The sequence below is a fragment of the Dermacentor variabilis genome, chromosome 9 (genome assembly GCF_050947875.1).
Source record: "Dermacentor variabilis isolate Ectoservices chromosome 9, ASM5094787v1, whole genome shotgun sequence".
Taxonomy (NCBI): domain Eukaryota; kingdom Metazoa; phylum Arthropoda; class Arachnida; order Ixodida; family Ixodidae; genus Dermacentor; species Dermacentor variabilis.
In genome coordinates this window covers 26,417,311-26,439,869 of record NC_134576.1, presented here as the reverse complement: position 1 = coordinate 26,439,869, position 22,559 = coordinate 26,417,311, and positions in this window count along the sequence as shown.

The window sequence follows — 22,559 nt, the reverse complement described above, 5'->3', positions numbered from 1 at the left end:
CACGTCGAGATACAGCAGTGAATGATATTTCTAGAAAATGCGTTCCTAAATCTCCGCCAAATGACTACGCTAGCATTTGGTGACAGCGGAACACAGTCGCAAAAACTTGTGGAGGAAATACCGGAGTTCTGGCAGCTTCAGGTGCACTAGATTATTCAGCAACATCGGCGGCTTTATAGTTCTATTTTACATCAGAACAAACTGCTCTGGACATAGATAAAGGGCAGCCGCACCGTTATAGCTAAGCAAATTAAGCACAATTACGCCGCGACTTCACACTTCGAGCACGCTCCGACAGCCCAACGATGGATATTTCAAGCGTAACCACACTCGGACGAGCAAATTTTATTTCGGCGAAGTGAACTTAGCAGGTATTTGAAAACGCGTGTTAAATTCATGGCTGTTTCATTCGTGAACATTACTTACGTGATGCAAAATTATCAGTGAGCAAAACAGTTTTTATTTGAACGCGAGGAAAGGAAACCGAAACTAGCGCAACTGTTTTGCCAAGTTGCGCGAATACAAATGATCCAAAGCCGAAGCCGTCAATAGCATGACGCCATTCTAGAGTTGGTTGCGTTCCATCTCGCGCGAGTACGTTGTCGTTGAGTGGTTCTGAAAGCGCAGCGTTAGGGGCGACTGCAACCAGGCATTGCGGCAAGTTACGATGCGAACTTCTGTCCGTGCTGTGTGATTGCGACGAGGAGGACCGCCGCCAGCATCGGCGTGCCGCCGATTTCGTCTTTGCCGACATCGAGCAAGTGCAGCTCGCCGGACCGTGACAAGTACCCGAAGTGATGCGGTTTGTGCTGCTTCTTTCATTGTGATATGGGAGATCGCAACGCACGGAGACGACGAGATGCATATGAAAGACTACCAGCTGGGAGTGGCGTGTGCCATATTTCTCTTAACGTCTCAGGTAAGCATATCACCTTTTGTTGCGAGTTTACAAACGGCGCCTACTCGGCCCTTCCGGTATGGCTACATTTTGCGCCACGTTTCGCTTGGCAGTTCACAGACGTTTCTTAGGCATGCGTGCGCATATGTATTCAAAATACTGCTTGCAGACGGAAGCCTCAGGAGAGGATATGAAGGTATAACGAAGCTGTACTGCCATAGATAAACACCGTTCTTAACGGCTCCAATTACGAGTGGCCTGTCGCATCGGAAAATCCGCAGAATATCAAGTACTGCGTAACTTGAAGTGTAGATACCATACTAGCATCAGTGTAACTTTCGCTGGCAAAGACAGGTCGTCGAAAACATTGAGGACAGCTTGTGTATTCTGAAGATTTACTAGCGCTTTAGTTATATTACCGCGAATGATAAAAGCGCTACAATGCTGTATTAAATGTCAGGCGCTGTGGCAGCACGGATATTTTCCTAGCAATAAGGCGGCTGCATACACAAGCGAACAGACACAGTGCTCTAAAAGTGCTGAAACAACAAATTTTATGTGCATTTGGCTGAAAGTCAAAACTTATTAGCTCAAATCTAAGCCGATATATAATGTATTATTTTTACGTAATCTTCATTTTCACTCTTGCAAATATTTAAAAGCATGAATTTGCTGCAACCTTCATATAGTAAATCCTACTAGGCTTACAAAACCTGGGTGAGTTATGTGGTAAATTTGTAACATAGCTACTGGATTTTCTATTTTGAGGCCGGTGTTTTATGAAAAGAAGGGTCTTTTTATTTGTAGTTTTATGTTAGTGCGTATATGTGGCAAGCATAAATGAGTTGATTGCAAAGTTGTACCTCCCAGTGAGCTGCATGTAAATCCAAGTTTATCCTGCCTTGGCTATTGCAATGTGCATATAACAATTTTAAGTATATACAGCTGTAGTTGGCTTAGTCGCCGTAGCGTATTTTGTAAAATTTGAACGCTATGTATTATTTTACTACTTTCATCCAGAAATACCTTTTTTTTCGTGTACTAAGAAACGCTGACAGCATTGAATGAAATGAAGTGTGGTGTATTTTTCTACTAATTTCGTAAAGAAGATGTTGTCTGCCGTGTATCAGAGAAGAGATTACCTTCTAGTACTAAACAATGCGTTAACTCCTCTGGTACTGCTGTGGTCCTGTGTACTTTTGTAATTTTGAAATATAGTTTATTTTAGGTATCCAAGAAATGGCAACAGCCAGAAGTCGCCACCTTATCCAGCACGTTATTGGTGAGACAAATTGTAGCAGGTACTTTTGTGTATCTCATTAGCATATCATGCTGTTTATTGTAATTTTTGTGTCCACTTTTCTGGCCTTGATTCATTTTACTATTATTGGGTGGAGGGTAATACTTTTACATCGAGACGGAGTAATTGCCCAAGACGAGATATGGCTGGAGGAGACAACACACACAAGCCTCCGTTGACCTTATCTCATTGTTGCGCAGTTACTCTGTCGTTATCTACCAACAAGCTCAAGTTCCTCATCAGCTGCATTTACTAATTCTCTGTTATTACAATTTCATTGACACAACATTGAAAGTACAGAGACTTGAAATGATGAAAAGCCGAAGAATAAGGATCATCGCTGGAGCTAATGTTTCGACAAAGAGAAGGAGATAAGTTTTCTTGTAAAAACGTTGGCTCCAGTGACATTTCTTGTTCTATCACTATTTACGGGTAAAAGAAAGCATTGTTGCTCTTGCTGAAGTATTATGCATTAGGGCATAAAAATTAGCAGGGTGAAATGTCAGGGATGTCAAAATTCTTGTGTGTTCTAATGCTACAGCGAAAGCCAGAGAAACAAGATGTAGAGAAGCACATTGTCATTTTTCACTACCCATTTTGGCCAGCTTCATTCCGAGCTTGCAGTTTGTTGCATTAACAACCACTGGAATTCGTTAATTGAATTAGCTTGGTGATTTACTTATGTTAAGAGATGTTGAATTCGTATTAATGCAGCTTAAAATAATTCATGTAAATAAATATACAATGACATTTGAAATGTAAGGCTTGCAGTTGACTAGCAGATCACTTGATGGTATGAGCTCAGGTTTCAACCGAGCTTCCATGCACAAATAGGTTGCACATTCTTTGTCATTTCTTGGATTTTCATAAAGATAAGTACCGGTTCTTTTTTGTCGGGATTCTAGTTGTGTTGTAGGACCTAACTGTTTACATTTATTTGTATTGAAAGCCATGTTACACAGACAGCTGAATTTTTCTTGGAAATTGTGACATGGTAGTACTAAGAACATTTGTGCAAATTTGTTGCAGGTACACTCTTGCAGCTCCCGGCCCTGCTTCCTACCACCACCGTGTCCTGGCTGCTTCCACTAGGGCGTTCCAAGCCTTTGGCGGCTCCTGTCACTGCGTCTTGCCACCAGCGTGTCCATACTGCTTCCACTAGGGACTTCCAAGCCTTAATGATGATGCCAAGCGGGCTGGCAGCCGGCAGAAAGATTAAGGGAAATACATGTAATTAAGCGGCGTCTTCTTGAGTGAAGTGACTTGTAGCCACTCTGCAATGAAAGAATTAACTTCGAAGAAGTTTAGACACCCTGCTATCGGTGCAGGAATGCTCAAGACCATGCATTTTGTCTTAGACGCCAAGAGGCTATGTGGATAAGACGAAACGCAATGCGAATTTTGGAGCTAGTGGGAGACCATTTGTACAATTTCTTTTCTTGCTTAACACAAAAACTACTTTCATAAAGCTTTACCAATTTAAAAACAATACAATGTACCCTCGTACATGGTATTTGGCATAAATTTACTAGGACTGCCTTAATAGTAAGTATGCCAACAAACACACCAAAACTGACTCTTTTTGCAAGTTTATCCTCATCTCTGTGGACTGCTGCATAATTTATCTTTCTGAGACCAGTTTTTGCACAGAGCACAAGTCCTAAACACGTGGATTACATAAACTTGCAGCTTTTGCTGTAAGCCAGTTCGGTTAAAATAAAGTTAATAAGCCATTTAGTCCATTTTTAATGACCCATAATAAATTGAGCAGTGGCTAATAAGCAGTTCAGTTTTTGGTGTAAGGCCTCTCTTCATTGTCCTGAAAAATTTGGCCCTCTAAATGAGGGAACCAACTTTTTGGCTATGCCTTTTATGATTTATTTATTTAGTCAGTGTTAAACCTCACTTCAGGGTCGTTACAGGGAGGGTCAGTAATTGAATTGCAGATAGAACAAACATTGAAGATCATTTGTAGGAGGACATTTGTAACGCATAGAACATTTGTTACATGCAAGGAATAAATAAGGTATACAGTTTGAGCGAAATACTTATCAAGACCAACCTCAACATCAATCACAGCATTTTTGGTAGCGCATAATTTGGTAATTCATTCCGCAGTTTAATAGCGTCGGGAAAGACAGAAAAGCAGAATTAGTCTGTTCGAGCTATTACTGGTTGCACGAATGTGCTGCGTGTTGTTCGTGGGAACCTTTTGTGAAAAAGCGTTAGATAAGCATCCTTGTTTATTTTCACCTCTGTATGTAGTATTTGGAAAAGCAGTTTCAACCACTGCCTCTGCTTTGATTACGGTGGTTCCGAGTAACATATTTTAACACTTCAGTTACCGAGTCACGTCGTCGATATTTAGAGCAGATAAGTGAACTGACATTCTCTAAATTCGTTCTAGTTTATGTTTTAAAACCTTTTCATGGGGGCTCCACACAGCAGCAGCGTATTCCAGGCTCGGACGGATATATGTCTTCTATGCAATTAGCTTGACTTCTTTCATCGCCTGGCGCAATTTCCTTTGCAGGAAGCACTTCTAATATGTTGATTGACAAATATTTTCAACATGGGGACGCCAGTTCAATTTATCTGTTATAGTTATACCCAAATATTTGAAACTACATACTTCTACCAGTATATTATCAGCAATATTATCTGTGAATAAGATCACTTCCTTTCTTTTTGTTATGTGTGTGTAAGTGGATTTTTTATTAATTTCCCTACCACATTTTTGAGACCACGAGCTTAAGTTTTGAAGGCACTGGTTGATTTTAAATTGATCTTCCCTGCATGTTACCGGACCATAAATTAGGCAATTATCTGCGAAAAGCTTAATTCTTACAGGTGATTGGACAACCGCGTAGACATCTTTAATGCATAGCAGAAAAAGTAGTGGCCCTAGTACGGAACCCTGTGGCACGCCCGAATACACCTCACGATTTCCCGACATAGTATCTGCCACTCTGATTGCTTGTTGGCGATTATTTAAATACGCTCCTATATAATCGAGAACATCAGCACTAAGAGCGACATTGCGAAGCTTGAAAATTAGTTTACGGTGTGAAACTTTGTCAAAAGCCTTCACAAGATCTATGCATATAACATCGACTTGCACACAGGCATCTATAGCAACACAGAAGTCACGAATGGTTTCAATCAACTGCGTTACAGTTGAAAAGCCACGGCGGAAACCATGCTGCAACGGACATAAGTCATATTGTTCCAAACATTCTGCTTTTGCCACTATATGCTCAAATATTTTACAACGAACCAACGTGAGAGACACAGGCCTATAATTGCTCAACATTGTTCTATTGCTGCCTTTAAAAATTGGGACAACAATTGCTTTACGCCAATCTTGAGGTAGCGAGTGGCATGCATAGATTGGTGCTTTACACAAGATCTCACTTTGTGCTTGTGGCAGTAAAACATTTTTTGCCTTAAGTATTTCGTCAAATTAACGTTTGACCTATATTGAAGGGCCTCCAGTTTTTCAAAAAAAATTTCGAGTGGTCGCATGCCAGGTTGGGACAGCCGGCATGGACTAGCCTGCTTACATAAATAAGGAGGGCCATGTACATTTTACTTTATGTTAAGATACTATTATCTACCTACAAAAGACAAAATGAAGCATTGAATCCTATAAGCAGTTCTTGCATTCATTTACACTTTTGCACACTTATATACATTGAGTCTGGTGACTTGTGTCTGTTTTCATTATCTGCTTTGTGCAGATGGTAAACTTCAGGTTTGCCTTATGGTGAAAAATATTTTGGTTCTTATAGACACGGATCTGTGTTTTTCAGGTAGCCTCGAAATTTTACACTAGCGATGCCGCACACTCGGGCCAGGCCTCTTGCAAACGACGTATAACCAGGCTCAACGCAGCAGTGTCGATTGAGTCCGGAAATCAAGGCAACCTGCTGTGCAACCAGCGTGCAACCTTTGGTAACCCCTCTATATGTGCCATCTATTTCACCAACTGTACCTCGGCCCCATCTATTCATACAGCATCACCAGCTGTGGTCACTTATCGAACCATGGATGAATGTTGGGGTGGAGTGATTTGAAGAGACATTCTATTCTCTTCAAGTTCTTACGAAATACTTCTGTTATTATGATTCATGTGTGTCTTTAGTACCAAGTTTTTAATAGTTCCTTTCTCGGAATTCTCACCATCGACTCCTGCTATTATAATGTATATGTCTTTATGCTCAGTTTTTAATAGTTATTTTGTATTTGTGTATGTAATTGATAGGTCCATAATTCTTGTTATACAGAAGGCTAAAATTCAAACTTATGGTATTCTTTTGTTCCTTTGATAATCTACAGCACTGCAAAGTGTTCAAGAAATGTGACCTAACACGGGCTCTGGTGCAAGATAAATTTAAGAGCGATATAGAGTACTTATTTCAAACACCCATTATTTTTGAAAAAGTCGGACATATAGCAGCACAAAAAGATAATAATAAATTAGATAAACATAGATTCCCCACATATGTCTGGTAATGATGTCACTTTCTTTCACTGCAAAGATACTGGAACTCACATACAAGGTTTGATCCATGAAAGCTATGATACCCTTGCCATTTCTCAGTGCCTATTTGCCACACAGGCGAATGTCAAAGGCAGCGTAGGTTTCATGCACACATTAGTTGTGTTACATCCTTTTGAGTATTGCATTTCTCAAACATAAACGTTTACAGCAGTGCTTTAAATGGCAAATATATTTCCTAGTTTTGAGAATTGATTAGTGCAAGAGTAATGTAAATAGTGCAGATCCTGTAAAAATAATTTTAGACTATATGTCCATGGATGCACGCTTCTTCTGATGACATAGCAGTGACATGTGGTCGTGGGTTGAATATATTTATGTATTTCAGATTTAGGTATTTGCTTCCAGGTCTGGGTTAGTCTCCTACGCTAAGTATTCTAGGTCAGAGGCTAGAGGAATTAAACTAGGATTTTTAAACATCAAAAGATCTTGTTAGGGGCACTAATGTGACAATCAGCAAGGTTCTTTGTGCATTCATTTCCAAATTCATGAGGATATATTTTATGGCTACTTTCATTAATGCAAGAACAAATATTTGTTTATTGTAACACTAGCGTTGGCTGCCCCCATTTGTATACAACCCCTTTATAGGCGAAAAATTGTGTGTTTCAATAGCCTGTTTTTGGTTTTGCACACTCTGAAGGGATGTAAACGGTGACATACAACAGAGTGCAAGAATGACAGAAATGCAAGCAGGGCGTGGGGCTCTTTAGGCAGATGAGTGCCGGTGCTATTTATAAATCTCCCTATGGTATGCCTGAAGGAATTTTCTAAGACTTTGGTACAATGCACTGACACCCACTTGTTTCGAGGAGTTGTTTCGAGGAGCAAATTTGTTTCGGGGAGCACCTCGAAACAACTTTTTTTAATTATTTGTACTAGAGATTTGAATATATTGCCATTCATAGTGTTTTATGTAGATTTCAATTGTCATTTGTCTTGGTGAAGCTGGTGTTTTTTACTTGTGTCCTACATAGTGGCAAAATATGTTTATGGGCACTTTCTTGTGTATAAAAGTTACGCAAATAGTTTCATGCTGTATCTTATTTAGCTAGTTGTATACCGCAAAGTGGCGATACCTCTCCAGGCACCTTGTACAATTACTGGACCTATGCAAAAATATTAGGCCACCTTAAATAACTTTTACAGATTGCAATTTCAATTCGATAACAGCATTTTGCCTATCTTGAAGAGTATGTATGCCAAATTTTGTTAGTATAGGACAAATATAAGTGCACAAGGTTATTCTCATGCTATTATGAGAAAAAATTATTGAAGTATACTCAATAATTTCTTTTTCACAATAGCATGAGAAGTATGCAAGACTAGTAGGCAGGCCTGCCTGCCTGCCTGCTAAACTTGCATACGTCTTGTAACGTTACATGCTGTTTGGATAGATATCAGCACTTTGTAGTCTACAAAGAGCTGAGTTAGCTACAACACACTGCTTTTTGTGAAAATTTAATACAGAAGAAAGTGCCCGCAATCGTCACTGTATTTACCCGTAGTGTAGGTCATGACTCAAGAAGCAGCTAAACAAAAACTAATGACATATATGAAATCTGCATGAAGAATTCTACAATTGGCTCTCATTTCAAACCTCTAGTACAAATAATAAAAATATTTCGAGTAATATTCAATTAGCAAAACGTGCCCGTTGCTAAAGTGACCTACAACATAGCGACGAAAAGTTGAAGGCAAGTTCTCATGTCAAAGCGACTCTAGGCGGTCTTTCGAGGGGCTGCTGTTAAACACTGAATTTTCCTGCATTTGCCAGAAGTACAGTACTAAAACGTTTGTGAATGTGCACTTGGTATTGGTACACCAACAGAAAAAAAGAACAGTTCTGTGAAATACAGAATCGACTATAACTTTGATCGACACGTACATTTTGACCACATATCTTTGTTTTGTGTTTTGTACTGAGTGTTTCAGTGGTGACCGCCGCTAATTATTGAGCATAACTGCTTCATGACAATGCGACAATTTTTGCTAACAGAAATTTATAGCAGTGGCAGGCATTAGAATTACAGTACTCAATAACGTCTACTTTGTAAGAACTCGGACTAGCACCAGTTCTGAGATACACAACCCCACAAAGTAATGATCAAATAGGTTTCTCTTCCACACAGAATTGTCCCACAAGGCTTACAAAAGGCTTTGTGGCAAAGTAATATCTGAAACAGCAAAGCATGTTCCATCAAGTTTGGTGACAAATATTTCAGAACTGTCTGTCTGAGGACTCCTACAAACTAACGATACATTCAGCACTGACTAGCTTCAATAATGGGATGTCAGCCATCTTGCTGAAATTAATAAAACTTCAATTATTGTGATCTTGTTTAAGAAGACATTTGCAATTATGATGCTGTTCTAATCTCTGTCACTTTTGTAAATATTTTCCAATTATTTTTTCAGGCTACAATTTTTGGTAATAGAGGTATTTAGTGCAGAAAGAGCCAGCACATGGCATTTAATAATAAAGCTACTCGTCATTGTAGATTTTCTGTCGTCAGAATTTGTTCTGTTACACAGCTGTTTCTTGAGATCTGAAATTATGTACCCGCCTCCTTATGTTAGCAATAAACAGGGAAATCTGTCAGTGCGTTTTGTTTAAAATACAGCGGATCAACCCGATAGTTAGGCTATTTGCTAATTATAAATCATAACGATAATAGTTCAGGACCATAAAAACAGATTGGTTCTGACTCACAACTGTGCCCAGCTACATCCACGCAGCTAAGCCATACAGTGTACATACATGTGTTCAGAAGAGCCAAACGCCCCAGAGAGAAAGCAACAGTAACTCATTGTTTGCTATCTTGTACAAGCAGATGATGCGACAGATGTAATTTATGCTCAGTAAATACATAAATCAGTCATGTGAGGTGTCTTACTTTAGGTTGCAAGTTCGAAGTTCTTGTAATCTTGCTTGTTTTTTATTTTATTTTCTTTGTGAGCATGAGTGACTTGGTTACCTTGGCACATATTCTGAAAACTGTTTCTTCATCACTAGCAGTCACGAAAACTTGTTTATACATAAAATTCCCAGTTACTAAAATGGCAGGGTTCGAGCCTAATTCTCTTATCTTTTATATATTTATCTACGAAGTAGTTTTATCGTTCATTGAAACATATCCACACAATGCACAGTGGGCACCCAAGTTATATCTGTTCTTGCTTTCTACCCTGCTCTGGAGTTTTGTTACCCTGGCATTGGTGCAATGGCCTGTGTGCACCTGCAGAAAAGTAGCACAGTGGCTAAAGTTAAAGGTCAACAACATAATAAAGGTACAAAACAAACATATAAGTTTGCAATTGTACTCCATAACCAGAGTTTCGCTTACAATTTTAAAGAAAATGTAGACATCCTGCTATGGTGTGACAGTTGCTTTGGGCACCAAGTGAACTGCGTAGCACCTGTGCTAGAGTACACAACAAAGCAAAATATCACTCCAGATCGGAGAGGCAGTGGAAAGTTAAGTACAGATATTTTATTTCACACACCATTAATGTGGCTTATCATCTGCATCTGTTGTGTGGGAACGCATGCATTGGGAAGACAATCCTTTGCGCCAATGTTACCTTAGCACGACACCAAAAAAGGTAGAAATCAAGAACAGGTATTCACACTTGGTTGCCCACAGTGTATTATCTGGGTGTGCTTCACTGTAGAAAAGACTACTGTGGTAGATAATAACAAAAACAAAGACAAGAGTATTAAAAGAGGTATGTGTCAGTTATCCGTTCGTGACCTCCAGTGTTTATAGAAATACTTCTTTCTGTATATGTGTCAAGCCGTAGGGAGGCTTTCCGTAACTCAGCCATGCTTGTTAAGTTAAAAATTGAAATAAGGAAAATCACAAGAACATTGTATGAATGATTTCTTAATGTAGCACCTAATGTAGCTTATTCTTGTATGTGCTGAGGGTAGATTACAGCCAGTGCATAATGTGCGATTACAGAATAACGCGTGATAAGCAAAAGAAGCCTTCCTCACATCTTCCTCTTTGTTTAGTCTGGATCTTTGTGCTTCATCTGTATTGTTACAGCTGCGTGCATGCGGCTGTGTATAGTTTATGTGTTCTGCTTCCTCCCTTGTCCTCATCATTCATGCGCTATCTTTGCTGTAACAAAATACAGCTACCTGTGCTACTTATTTTGTGAACGTGTTTGCATTATGGTGAGCTTTGTATTAGTGGTTATGTCAATCTGTGAAAGCGTCTGTGTCAACTACTATACATAGTCTTGCAAAAGTATGTTTCTCAATATAAATAAGTTATCAGTATAGATGTTGCTGTACTTATTTTTGTAATATTGCCAGTTATGAAGTTTTTTACACTGTTACATGTTGTATGACAGAATAAAATTGAAGCACAACTTTTTAATGTGCGTTTTTCAGATCAATTTTTAACTCGTGCTAACACGCACAAGTTGTGTGGAAAAAGTGCCAAAAAGTGTACCATAAGGTAAGACAGCTGTTCTTACTCTTAGATTGGATTATCAATTGTCAACCAGTTGTTTTCAGCAAGCATAGTATAATGCATAGATTACGTAATCTAAGTTGTAATATTGTTTTTATTGCACTTCATTATCTGGGTCTCCTTTGTCCATAAGTGCAGCCTTTTTTGTTTATTATGTGTAGCTTACTTGCTTAGGATGTTAAATAATAAGTTCTAAATAAAAATATGTCTCTGAGAACAGTGAAATAGGCTTAACTTATCAATCTTATGACATATTATAAGAGACCTGTAGGGTGGTGAATTGGATGTTCTACACGAGTTACATAATATTTTGGCGTCGCACTATGGTTCTGAGTGGCATTGCAGTGTCGTGCATAGGCAGCTGCAGGCTACATATCGGATGTTCATTTAAGACTGTTTTCCTTGGTTGGCCATTGATTCCAGTTTATTAGTAATGAGAACTGTCTTGCTTTCATGGTGATTCTGTGCTGTCTGATACATTTGAACTTTCCTGAAGACAATAACAAAGAGTGATGAAATATTAACTTTTTCTTGCTAATCTGCCATGTGCTTTCTGGCAACTTTGCTATGGATTCTTTATTATGCTATGTTGTCTTTTCACAGTAGTCATCTTTAGAACAAGCCGTAGTTGTGTGTGCTTACAGCAGAAGTTGTTGACATATATTGAAAAGCGGCTCGACACTGCCCTCCAAGAGTCAAACAACTTACATAAAATAGTTATTTTAGTCTATTTCCAAGAAACCTGCACGACGCACTAAGGGTAACTTGACACACACTGCTGGAGTCATCGGGCTCATCTGGAACATTTCACGGAATCCCTCAACACTAGTCTTGTAACCCTTTTGAGAGGGTTTTGGAGACTACTAAAACAGAGTGTGCATGACTATTGTGTGCGGAGTCACATAACCACCTTGTATCGAGCACAGGTAGTCGCGGGACTCTCTGCCGAAAGAGAGTTCGGGTGTCTTTCACAAAGTGTGTCGTATACGTGACGAGTCCAGACTCTTCGAAAAGAGTAAGGGATACTCTTTTTTCTTAGTGCGTATAGTAACTCTGGCGCTGCGATAGCTCCGCTAGCACGGCAATCATGCTGATCTGACCGTTCGGGACGTGGCTTCAAACGTTCCTGCGACTTTATTTATTTCGCTTTGTCTGCCAAAGGGTACCGGGTACCGGGAGGTACCGCGAGGATGTGACGGACACATCGAAACAACGCTGCAAGAAGCGGTCAACGCCATCGAGGAGCACCTGGGCGAGTCTCGACTCGTTTGCTCTCCTGCCAAGTCAGAACTGCTGGTGATTCCACCGACAGGAGCGGGCAGGAAAAGAAAGAATATGGAAGTCAAGTACTAGCGTCCCAAGATCACGGTCAAGACGGCGGGATGACAAGTAATACTGGAGGTCGAGAAGATTCGAGTGCTCGGGCTGCTCATCCAGCGAAACCGAGTAAACGGTCAACAAGCTCGCTGGCAAAGCGGCTGCGGCAATGAGACTCATTAGGAGGGTGTCCAACAGAAGAGCGGGGATGAAGGAGGAGAGCCTGACTAGGCTCCTTCAATCCTTCGCAGTTAGCCACATAACGTACGTGGCCGCCTTCCACAACTGGAGGCCGAGTGACGTAACAAGATAGACGCCACCATACGCAAGGCGTATAAGGCGGCACTCCGTCTCCTCGGGAGCACGAGCACCGAAAAATTCATGGCGCTGGGAGTCCACAACACGCTGGACGAAATAGCCGAAGCCCAGAGAATGGCGCAACTCGAGCGTCTCTCTGAAACGACAACCGGAAGACAGACACTGCGGGACATTGGCCTCGAGCCGAGGGAAGGAAAGCAGCTTAAAGACGTACCTATACCGGATAGTATCCAGAGAAAGCTCAGGGTCTGCCCGATCCCGAGGAACGTGAACCCCGAGCACAACAAGGAGCGGAGGTTGGCGAGGGCCAGGGCTCTCGTGGACCTCCACACCTGAGAAGAAGGCGCCGTCCACGTGGAAGCGACGGAGTATCGAGGGAGCAGCGAAGCATACGCGGCGGTGGCTGTCGGGGCATCGACGGGTCCAACGAAGACCGCGGCGAGCGTCCGGACTCGAGAAGCGCACCGGGCGGAGGAGCTGGCCATCGCCTTGGCCGTCTCCGACTCCGGATGCACTACAGTGTTGCGTGACTCTAGAATGGCAGTGAAGAACTTCGCCAAGGGTAGGGTATGTAGTGAGGCCGCGCGCATACTGCGCAAGGCCGAAGACATTGGACGCAAGAGTGCTGTGGTGGTCAAGTGGTTTCTGGCCCACATGGGCAGTGACGTGTCAAAACACTGGAAAGTGAACCACAACGAGAAGGCCAACTCGGCCGCGCGAGGACTAACCAACCGCGCAGCTGCAAGCACGGCCGACTCGGAGTGCTCGTCGCGGTGCAGTGCCAAGGACAAGATGACCGCCTTCAACGAAATAGTGAAGTGGTGCAGACTGAACAGACAGACTATGCCGCCACCTCACTCGCGGCTTACCCGGAAGGAGGCAGTGTTATACAGACAGTTACAGACGGGATCCCTGCGCACCCCGGTGCTAGCTAAGCACGTGTGTCCGAGCATGTACGCGAGTGACGTGTGTAAACTGTGCGCGAAGGAGAGAGCCACCGCGGCTCACATCCTCTGGGACTGTAGCGTAAATCCGCGAGAAGCCAGCGAGAAGACAACGATCCCGCCGCAGCTAGACGCTGCAACGAGAAGCTATGATCAAGAGACACAACTCAAGGCCGCCCAGCAGGTCTCGCCAGCTCTAGAGAGGCAGCGACCGCGCGAAACCGAGGAGAAGGGGGGCAGCACCCCCAGGAAGGGGGCGGCGGCCCTCTCGGACCCGCGGAAGTAGCGAGGAACCAAGACCTCGAGGAGCACAACGCACAAGACTGACGTAGTGGCCGCGTCGCGGTAAAAGCTTGTCCTCCCTGCGTGGAGGGAGCCTAACCGATTCTGCAGGCAGCTTTGATAAAGTTGTTGTCTCTCTCTCTCTCTCGCTTTGTCTGCCAGTAGCCTCCTAAATTACGAAACAGTTTTATTTTTTAAACGCGGAAAGTTCGAAGGCTATGCGCACAAGCAGAACTAGTCCGAAAAGTTGCTCTTGAAACAAAATATTTTCTTAAAAGTGAAGGAGCTCCAAAGTCAGAGTCGTTTGAAATCAGAAAGTTTGAGGAAAATCCATGCGCTAACCATCATTTGTTCGATGTTGCATTTTTTTTGTTCCACAATCCATGTTGGCGAAAGTACCACGCCGTCAGCTCCCACAGATGGTGGTGCCCGAGTTCCCTCTAGTAGTTTTTATAGGGGTCTGTATCTACAGATAAACAAATCCCCAAGAAACATATAGCGAGAGGAACAAGAAAATACAGGGCGGTGAACCTGAGGTATATCCAGTTAGCTTGCCCTGCGCGAGGCAAAGGAGGTCAAAACTTGGAGGACGCCTTCTATAGTTTATAATTCATTTGATAGTTTACAACGGCAGATTATGTAACCGTTAGTCTGAGCGGCAAACACTGGTGGTGAACGCCACGCACGAAGGTGAACTTTCTTACAGAAATTATTGTAGCGCACTTTTATTATTTAATCTCCGAATCTCAGAAGATTAACATAAAAGGCATGCGCTGTCTGTGCTAATTTTCATGACATTTGTTTGTGGTCTGGGATTTTCAATTTTCCAAGGAATACTTTGTCAAGAATGTAAGACAAAGTGTGAGCAACTACAGTGGTTGGCCGGCGTGGCAATATAACCCGCGTATACCGCATGTGATATCGCAAGGCGTAGCACATACATATGCCTAAATATATACGGGAAGTTCCGCTCAAAGGGAAGCCGGCAGCGGACGCCGACACCGGATTTTCCGCTACAGCGGGCCCGTAACGCTTCCGCGTTAATAACTTTTCGTTCAGCACAAGCGTTCGACAGGAATGACCACCATAGGAAATCAATCGCATAGCATCGCAAGTGCGAGAATGGGGGTTTGGTTCTCAGCTGCGATGGGTGCGACATGAACTATCCACAATCTGCGCAGGCACACTGCGCAGGCACACTAAAATTCAGTTTCGTAAAAACACCACAAGTGATTAAAACTCGGTATCTCACTCATCTGACGGGAAAATCCTCATTGGTATACATGGGTGTGTCTTTTTTTTAATGGCTTTGTTCTCAAAGGCCATTACGTCTCATTTGTGACTGCATGCTTTTCTCCCGACGCTTGCATATGGTGACTTGGCGTAGTTTTCAATATAGAGACTTACAGTAAATAAATTTGATTCCTTCGCTTAATTTCAAGCTTAGCTATCCGTGAAAAAATCAGCGTGAGATTGTGCTAACTCATTAGCTTGTTCCAGCTCAGGCAACACTTTATAAATGGAGCTTTACTTTACAACAATATTTTTACGCACCTCTTTAGAAAGGCAATTATGTGATGGGAGATCGGCTAAGAGTTCTCCAGTTTGTACTGCATCACTACCAGCAGCCGCCCCTCTTTGGAGCTGCTACCGCACGTAACTCGAGCAGTTAAATAAACAAAACACAATTTACTTCGTGCTACCCGCAACTCGACAAATACTTTTGCCCTTCCTGAGACTTCACCAGATTGCGTATTTTCGCAGCAAAATTTTGTCACTTTTAGCGTCATCACGCGTCGAGTGTTTGATGACTTTGTTCTCCTAAGGCTTACTGATTGGCTTAAATACTGCAAAGCGGCTGCCACTGAAGGGCATTGGTCCCGGTTTCAATCTCCAAACTGGGGCAAATTCTTCCTCGATAACGAATGCTCCCCTGTGACGTAAATTTTCGCAGAATGCATCTACACTTATTTACAATGTAAGGAAATATCCTACTGCTTTTATAAAGCTATTCGTTTTCCCAAAAGAATTGAACGCTTAAGGGCGAATGTTTGTTGCAGTAGGCTATTTATGTATGATTTCCTCTTCCATTGCGTATTGCGACAGACAACAAGGCCAACAGAGCACAACAACTTTTAGTCATCCTTAAAATGCCTCAGAGATCCCGGGCAACCATGCATTAAGAGAACTATAATGCTCCGGGTTTGGTGACGTACGCCAACCCCGAGCATTAACTTACGCGTCTAACAAATTGGGGGCGTGAGGCCATGTGTTCTACGCATTGGCTCCTTTGCATCAATCAATCAATCAATCAATCAATCAATCAATCAATCAATCAATTTTATTATTACATAAAAATAATATACAGATAGAAGTATACAGAAGGAGGTCCCATAGTTAAAACTGAATTGGGACCTCCTGTTCATGGTTAACACAAAAGTTCATTTAGCAAGAAACACCAGCTCAATTGGTACAATTCCAGTAATAATAAATAATGAGATACAAACCTAAGTACATGAAGTAATTATTAGACAATATAACGGCAGTAAGCAATATTTCGAAACTAGAAAAAACGAAAGTAAATGAGGAAGAAAGAGAAAAGAATTAAAGAAAAAGAAATTAATTACTTGTTGGAGTAAACGATGGCAGGTCTAAAACCAAAATCGAATTATACATGCGTAGTGTCACTTACATATCACATAACAGAAATTTTTTCAGTTCATCATAAAATCGATGGGGTTTCAGGAGTTTTATTATAAATGGTAATGTATTCCATGATGATATGGCTGCAAAGAGAATTGTCTGTTTCCCAAAATTAGTGCGCACTTTGGGCAGAATGAAGTTATTATGCAGCGCAAAACGAGTTGAGTTAGTGTTTGTTAGACAAGATATAGGAATTAGCGATAATGATATTTTGTCATTTATTATTTTGAAAAGAAGAGTGGCAAGGCTGTACTTGACAAGGGCTGCAACGTCTAGAATGTTATTTGCTTGTATTTGCTTTTATTTGCTTTATATTTGCTTTATATTTGCTTGTATTTGCTTATTTGCATTGGCGGTGTGTGGATTCGACGTGATTATTCTAATTGCCTGGTTTTGGATGGTTTGTATCGGTTTTAGGTGAGTAGTGTACGTGTTACCCCAGGAGGTTATGCAGTAGTTAATGTGAGAGTGTACAAACGCGACATAGAGTGAGAGCAACACAGGTTGTGAAAAAAATGGACGCGTCCTGATGAGAATGCGTATTCCATGTGATAACTTCTTTTTAATATGCGTTATATGGCGATGAAATTTTAGGTTACAGTCAATAATAACACCTAAGTACGTGCATTCTTCACTTGCTTGTAAGAAATGGTCACCAATGGAAATGGGCGGAATGCATAGTGATGATTTATTTTGGAATGAGAATAAAATAAATTTAGTTTTAGTAGGATTAATGGTAAGTTTATTAATTTTGCACCATTCTAACAAGTTACAAAGATCACTATTAGGCTTGGTTGTTACCGTTGACAGACATTCGCCAGAATTAGTATTTGTTGTATCATCGGCATATAGCATGCATTTAGAAGATGTAACGCAGTTAGGTAGATGATTAATATAAAGTAAAAGGAGTAACGGGCCCAATATGGATCCTTGTGGTACACCTAAATTAGTCATTTTAGGTTGAGAATGAGCATCGGAGACACTAACAACCTGGTATCTGTCTCGTAAGTAGCTGCGTAATAGTAGTAAAGGAAAGTGGAATTCCGACCACCAATCACCGACCACGAAAACGGGCGAAATAGTTAAGAAAACATATTTGGCTTGATCAGGTGTTTCCATGGTAGGTTCGTGCAAATCCTAGAGAGCTAGGCCAGGAGAATAATGCTAGCCGATGGGCTTAATTTTTGGTAGCTACAACTTTCCTCGGCAAACGCAATGTTGAAGTCAGAAAAGTTATAGTCAAAGGTAACTGTTTAGTAAATGATACTTCACAGCTAAAATCTGCCAGAATCCATCTTACGATAAATGTCAGTGTTAATGCGATTAGGATTGAAGTAATGTAACGACACACCATGTGGCCTACGCCTGAACATGTATGCAGCCCAGCTCCCCTCTGGTGCTTGGATGGATGAATGTTATAAGCGTCCCCTTTGGAACAGGGCGGTGGTCTGCGCCCTCAAGCTCTTGCTATTATGCTGCCTACTGTCCTACCTAGATTAAAAAAGAAAACAATACACGATGAATTCCCATTATTAAGTTTTCTGATCTCCTATTGTGAACTTCGTTTTTAACGTCCCTGTTTTTTGTCGTTTCCTCACCTTTCTTCCACCTATTTTCCGATCGCCTCTTACTAGTCTATATTGCAGACATGTTTACTTTCCCCCTGCTCTCACTAAACGCAAGTGCTTAAGGAGGCCAGTAGTGCCTAAATCAACCGCTGTGCAGATATCTTCGCATTCTAATAAAACATGCTCCATCGTTTCCCTAGCTTTACCGAAGCACATGCTGCTTCTTCCTTCTCATATCTTGCTTTATAGGTGCGTGTTCTAAGGCATCCTGATCTCGCTTCGAAAAGTAGTGATCTTCCCTTTGAGTGTTTAGCCCTTTCCGGATAATGGCTTCATCGATCACTTCAGCTTTGACAACGCATTTATTTATAAACTTAGGTATAATTGGGACGATAATAGTAACACCCTCACTAAAGCTCTCTCTCACCCATCAAATCCTCTTTCCAACATCTCAACTACTACCCCTTTATGCCTGAGTAACCAACCACGTGAACCCCTACGTATCTTAAATGTTAATGCCAGAAGCTTAAGTAAAATGTTTCCAAATTTCCTCTAAGTGATATTCGCCCATTCGCCACATATTGCTGGTGTAACAGAAACATGGTTGCGTGATAACATATACGACTGCGAAGTAACACCTCCATGTTTTAGAGTTGTTAGAACTGACCGACGTCATGTTACAGGAGGTGGCGTTAGATTATTTTTGCAATCTGAGCTTAAACTTTGAATAATCCCTAGCCCACCTGATACCGAATCAGTTTGGTGTAAGGTCCTTTTTGGAAGCATTTCTATAGTATGTGGTGTTATGTATGTGGTGTGGTGTTTGTTTGTATGTTCGTCTAGGGTATGTTGTATTGCTGTTGATATCCTGCCTAATAATTTTATGTAGTTTCAAAAGATTCTAGGTGCGGCCTTCTTTTTCTCACCTATTTCTGACAGCCAACCTTCACTTTGACATGTTATCTTTCCTTGCACCCGTATTTCAACCACAGTTTTTTTTTTCTTCCGGTATATTTCCCACTTACTGGCTACTTCTGCCTGCGGTAACTGAGGATTTTTATTGCGTGCCTGTTCTCTCTGGATGCTTTCTGTCGTTCGGCGATCGCTTCTCGTATATCCCTGTTTCACCAGCTTTTAAATTTCTTTTTTTTCTTACCAACGAACATGTTCTTTCTCTTTCCGTATTTCTGTCGTTTTTACACTTAAATGCTCACTATATTCCTACTCTTTACTTGGCCATTTGCCAAGTTCTTCCTCGACTCTTGGGACTATATTTGTTATTTGTTCAGCATTCAAATTTGGACTGGCCACTTCGCAATCCTTGCTCTCTTTCGCAACTACATATCCCATTTTCAAAATGATGCATTTATTGCAACTCCCTAGGCTGCTATACCCTTTCTCGTTAGTGACCATTTCTCTCAACTTATCATGAATTTCTGCTGTCATCAGACAGTAAACAATAGTTGATTGCCAGTTTCCCATTTCCCACGTGATCTCCTCTTCACACTCATGATAACAACATTCATGATAACTAGGTTATGTTGCTCAGAAAGCTCTAGCACTGACTTGCCGTTGTTGTCGGTAAAGATATCTAGATCCTCTATGTGGGCATTCATGTGACCTAATTGGATAATTTCTGCATCATTCTCGCAACCCTTTATATCAGCACTTAGACATTCCACTAACTCTCGTTTTTTTCTGTGCAATTATTTCCGGTCCACAAATAGTAAGCACGGGCTAGCTAGCTGGTACTTACACAGGCCAACGTCCTTCTCTCCCTGCATTTTTTCTCCTCTCCTCCCAATGCTCCAAGTTGGCATCAAAGAGGTTCAGTGAACCGCTGGACATACGTAGTGCCACATATCCAGTGCCACATTATCAGGGTCACATGTCCAATGCATGTTATCAGTGTCACATACACAGTGACCGAAGTTAGTCCTAGGATTGGTTTCGAACCCTGGTCCCCTCAAGACAGCTACCGAGGCACTACTCATTATACCATAGACTACACGTACCTAATCAGTATCCCTAGTTGAAGGTAAAACACTTAGATACAGAGAGGCAGACACCAGATCCCGGATTGTTCGTGAAACACCCTAAGAATGTTAGTCGCATTAACAAAAAGAAAGAAATAGAACTTCACGAAAAAACGCCCGACGATTACGCTACTCCTTTATACGAAATTTGAGCGCAGCTGTACACGTGTTTTCATTTAGCGATACAGTAAGGCAAAGAATATGAGATCGAAATCACTGCATCCACTGGCAGTGGGCCAGTGCCTTCAGAACCTTTGCAGAGGGCGGAGCAGTATGGAAATGCTATGACGATTAGCCCCATCAGAAGAGCACGATAAAGGCACGAGCAATGGTCCGAGGGCGAGGGGCAGTGTGGGAATGGTGACTGATGAGCGGCATCGAAGCCAGCTGTGCAAGAAGATGACAAATTCGCGAGCGATATATTGAGGGAAAACTTGAGCCCTAAATCAACGCACCTACAGGCAGTCGGCCAGTGCTGTAAGCGCCTTTGCGGAGGGTGGGGAAGCATGGGAATGCTAGCATGATTAGCGGCATCGGAGCCAGCTGTGGAAGACGACGAGACGAAGACATGAGCCGTGGCACGAGCGCAAGAGGCAGTGTGGGAATGCTGGCATGACAAGTGGCATCGGAGCCAGCTGTTAAAGAAGACAACGACCAACGCGTTCGCGCAGTTACGCCGAGAGACGGTGATGTTCAACCCAGAAACCATTTGTTTCAACAACAAACGTAATATTCACAAACAGGGACGATCGAACGCGCATCACCGTTGAATGGGCTAGGATAGCACATGAAGTATGCCCCAGCGTAAGTAAGCCACCCCTGGCTTTATCATACTTATTTTTATCTTTTTGTTTTACACACAAACACACACACAAACACACACACACACACACACACACACACACACACACACACATATATATATATATATATATATATATATATATATATATATATATATATATATATAATACAATTGAAAGGTTCTTAAGGTGCGGTGCCTAGGTAGTTGAAAAAAACGAAGGAGCACACTAACGAAAATTGCATTTTTAATGGTTCAACGTATCGGTCTTGGCACGGCCTTCGTCAGAATAAACCGTTTTTTTGATGAAGGTCGGTTTATTCTGACGAAGGCCGTGCCACGGCCGAAACGCTAAACCATTAAAAATGCTATTTTCTTAAGTGTGCTGCTTCGTTTCTTCAACTATATATATATATATATATATATATATATATATATATATATATATATATATATATATATATGTATATATATATATATATATATATATGTATATATATATATATATAAATATATATATATATATATGTATATATATTGTCACGTGGTACTATCTTTATCGGGCGACAACGTTTCGCCGCCTAATAAATGTAATCGCACAGCGCGGGACGCGCCTGCATGTATCCGAAGTTTCTGGAAAGTTATCGATGCTTCTACCCGGCTGTCTGTTGTCGCCGAACTTTGTGTCATCTGATTTCATCACGTGACGCAAATGGTGTAGAACTTTGTGGAATGCATGCGGGTCCGAACGATTAGTCTGGAACGTTCGACGACTGCTGTATAAAAGCCGACGCGCTTCACCCACTGATTAGATTTTCGACGATCGCCGACCGTGTTCGCCGCTATCGTTGTGCTATAAGTGTAGCCTGTATGTGTGGGCACAGGTTCGCCCAATAAAAGTTTTGTCTTTCACAGTATTGCTACTGTTGCCGACGAAGACGACGCCGACGAAGACGACGAAGAGACCATCTAGACGACACAATAACGACACGCCACCGTCCCGACGAAATCGGGAAGCCAAGACTACACTGACGAAAGACGGCTTTACGACGCAACGTTCCAATTTCAGTTCAACACGACGCAGCCGTGATCAGGCGCCAAGACCTAACTGTAACGCAAGACAAAGAACCATCGTCCTCGACGTGCTTCTCGACGGCCACGCAGTCACCGCCTTAGTAGACACAGGAGCCAATTACTCCGTCATGAGTGGACCCATCGCCGCCCAGTAGAGGAAAGTTAAGACTGCATTGGAAGGCCCTCAAATTCGGACCGCTGGAGGACATCTGATTAGGCCGACTGGGATCTGCACGGCAAGAATTACCGTTCATGACCGGACTTACCCGGCC